We start from the raw sequence: 3,924 nt of genomic DNA on the forward strand, positions 1-3,924 counted from the left end.
TAATTCTGATAAACCCACCCTGTACATTTTTATGTCTGTCTTTTCACCTCATTTTAAGACCATTTGCAATGGTGTGTGTTCATACAAGCAAAGTTATGTATTTTCTCTTGGAGCTTACAGAAAGCACACACTGCCAGGGAACCTATGTGTTAATCGCACATGCTGAACACGTTCCAGCTGCACGCCCATAGAGATTCAGCATGCAGCTGATGTAATCAAACTGACTTTTCAACAGCTCCTTCAAAGAGCTTTTGAAACGTTAACAAGTTTATTACCAAATATGGTTGACTAATCAGCCCCATTTTCTGATTCATGCTTTACATGTTAGATAAAGGGCTCCGTCTGTGCTGGAGGGTCACTCAGAGCGCAGCAGAACCCAGCTCATTCCAACGGGCCGGACTGCTAGCAGAGGCTACTCTGTACGCAGCTTATAAAACATCCTACATACCTGGGGGACCAGACCGCTGACCACACGGGCCTTCAATTAGTGCTGGAACCGATTAATGAAACACGCTGCTTTGCTGAGCAAACCCCAGGCAGTCTGATGGCTGTCCCTCTGCCGCCTCTCTCCCCATGCTCCTCGCGCTCCTCGGGGCAGGCACTCTGCAATGAAGCTGATACAAGCAGCAGTTAGGGAGTTTTCATGGGTCTCTCCTCCCCCCATTTAAACCAGACAAAGCAGCTGTTTGCAGGGGAGCATTGAACACACAAGGGCTGGGAGAACTCCCTGGTCTCGTAACACCAGTTAAGCTGCTTGCCAGCCAGCAGGCCCCAGTCCCACAGAAAACTTCTTTTTGTAACTTGGTACTTTCACAAAGCTTTTCACCAGGACACACCAGTGGCATTTGCTGCCGTCTGTGGTCTAATTCCAGTCAATGGAAACAATCAGAGGACATAATGCAAACACCCAAAGGATCTCCATCATTGGTTGTCGTAATTTTCCGTATACAACATGCGAACACGCGCAGCAACAAATCACTAAATATTGCAGAACCACTTTCAGAGGAAAAGAACAAATATTGCTATCAACAAAATAAAGCAAAAGAGTTTGGTTTCAGAATTTCCCCCCATTACATTTAAATTCAGCTATCATTGGTCTCCTCTCCTTCCTCCCTACACAAAAAGTCAGGGGGAGTAACAGCCAAAGGTGACTTCAAAACGCTGGATACACACATACATCCTGGCACCTGCCATATCAATGTATTACCAGAAACATCTTCTGTATAGAACAAGGGAATTTCACGTGATTTCAAGCTCATGGAAAAAGATATAAAGCCTGGCAAGCAGTCATTAATGGCAGTACTGAATTTCTGGACAGAAGAAATAAAGGGTAAGAAAAAAAAAAGTACTCAAGTCACAATGTTTTTAAGTAAGGGCAAGATAAAAGCTTAGAAGTTGGCACAACACGCTACTCATGTGTCTTCCAATATTTCCACAAAGTGGAAAATATCACTGTTTATTTGCTGACATGAAATTTCATTCATGGCAAGAGATTCAGATCTTAATTTCTATCTGAAGACCAAGACCAACCTGCTGGCAAAGCGTGCCGCAGAGGATGCACAGGTCTGCACCACTTTGAACCCCGGGACACAGAAAGGAAACCCAGGTACACCAGCAGAAGTCCTGAAGGTGCTTTTGTCAGACGTGAACAAGGGTAACGTGCACAAATCCTGGGGCGTACGACCGCGAGGCAATTTAGATGCGGCCATGGGGGCCTCGGTTCTGCTCCCAGGGAAGCGGTGGGCTTGGGTCCTCCGTGAGCAAACTTGAGACTCTTCCTTTGCCAAAGAATGTGAACACCCCATTCAATAGCAAAATAAAAGGGAGGACAACAAAGTCTGAAGTGTAGGCACTGTTCCATACCACTGATTAGCATTGATCAGGTGCCTCTAAATCCCCGTTCTGAGGCGTTTTTTCCTCAGCTATCAACATGGAATTTAAACAACAACTATAATGTCACTCTGTAGAAAGCAAAATGTCATTTTCCAAGCAATGATGAACTGGTATTTTAAGTCTCCTCTAATACAGAGAAAATGAATGGCAAGCCCCGAAGGAGCTGAAGTCCCCGTGCTCCTTTCCACGCTGCTGTGGAAAGGTGGATTGTGTCTAGCTACACCACTAACAGCAAAACATAATTTAACTCGCACACACAGATTGGTCTTTCAGGAACTATTTCATGGTAACTGCACAACGTGCAAAGCACAGCACGTCTGATTCACAGGAATCAGGAATGCCACAAGCGCTCCGAGAGCAACCATGCGCGTCGCAATAAACAGCTCCTTTACAAAGGAGTAACCTCGTAGCCGGCAAGGTAGGCACCTGATGGCAAGAATTCCTCAACTATCAGCAGACTGAGCTACAAGCACTGTGTAGCTGCTACAAGATTGTAGCTAAACTACACACAGGAACGCTTAATGCTAACAATATTCACCCCCTAACCACTGCTTCCAGCGGGAAAACTGTTTGGGAGAGATGATCTCGTTTATACTTGCAATACCCGGTACAAAATGTCATGCTGTCCTCGCTTCGTAGCAGAGGACAATGAGGTGGACACGGTCAGTGACCTGCCTGGAGGTGCGAAGGGTCGGTTAGGATCACATCTGGGGGCACGGTGCCGTCTGAGACGTCCTCGCATACCTGAGGCACCGGCACAGGGCTGGCAGACACATCGCAGGAGCCCAGGGGCCTGTCCCTTGGCAGCAGCAGCTGGCGGCCACGTGAAACACACTGGAGCATCTCTAACAGCACCGGGCATCCACACAGAGCTGCGGGACCACACCTGGGGAGGGTACACAGGATCCCAGCTCCGACCTCTGCGTTTCCCCATGCTGAGCACAACGCCGACCGCAGCCACAGCGTGACGGTTTCCGTGAGGTGATTTCCCAACACACCCCACCCGCACAGCGTGCTGCGCTCACGCCCTTCTTTTCCAGTTACAGTTAAACGCCTGAAGCACTTCAGAATTCCTCACCACCCATTTGTTGTTAAACCAAGGCTTCCGCACGTTAAAATACTTGAGCACGCGCTTAACCAGATGCCTGCAGCTGGCTGCATCGACTCACACAGAGATAATCACGGGATAACTGCGGGTTCAAGCATCTGGCTGCAGCTGCAGAGGCGAGGCAGCGGGAGCCCAGGCCTCATTATCTGTGCCCAACCGTGCTGAAGCCGAACCCGCGCCACAGCCGAACCCGCGCCACGTGGCTGCGGCAGGCGCTTCCCGGGCTGACCGCGGAGGTCGCGGCTGCTGGCAGGCTGCAGGGCAGGCCGAAGCAGCATGGGGCGCGCGGGAGGCCGAGGCTGAACCCTTCCGAGGAACAAACGGCTTTTTATCCCAGGTCCACGCCATCAAATCCACTTCACTCCTCGCTTTCCTGTAGCTACGTGACACGGCAAACGGGTTAATGCCACCTTATGCACGCTTCCAAGGCTGAGGCCAAATTTTCAACGAGGCCAAACAAGGGGAAAGCATGGGACTCTTACAAAAGCTATCTTTTGTGACAGCAAAACAGACGGGCATTCAGCTGCAATTTTTAAAAGGAGCTGGGCAGCCAGTTCCCTTCTGTTCCTTCAAAAACTGCAGCTAAATTAGGGCAGCTAATGCAGCACAGTTCACTGGACAATATCAGCACGCTCATTCATATGCATAAATGCAGATTTTTGTGTTTTCATGAGTGGTACCCTTTCCAAGGTCTGACTTTCAAAGTTTAAACTTTTATTTTTTAAATTCAATTGTTCTTGTCACTGAAGATCAATTCACATGCAGAAAGGCAGTTACAAACTGACTCTTTATTATACTGAACAAGGTCAAATTTTAAAAAACTTCAAGCTGTGTTCCAATACAAATCACTGAAATACCCCTCTTCTTCACTCTCATATCCAAAGCATATTCATTGTTGGAAAAAGAAGTCATCTCAGACGATG

This window comes from Anser anser (genome assembly GCF_964211835.1).
Source record: "Anser anser genome assembly, chromosome: 23".
NCBI classification, from domain to species: Eukaryota; Metazoa; Chordata; class Aves; order Anseriformes; family Anatidae; genus Anser; species Anser anser.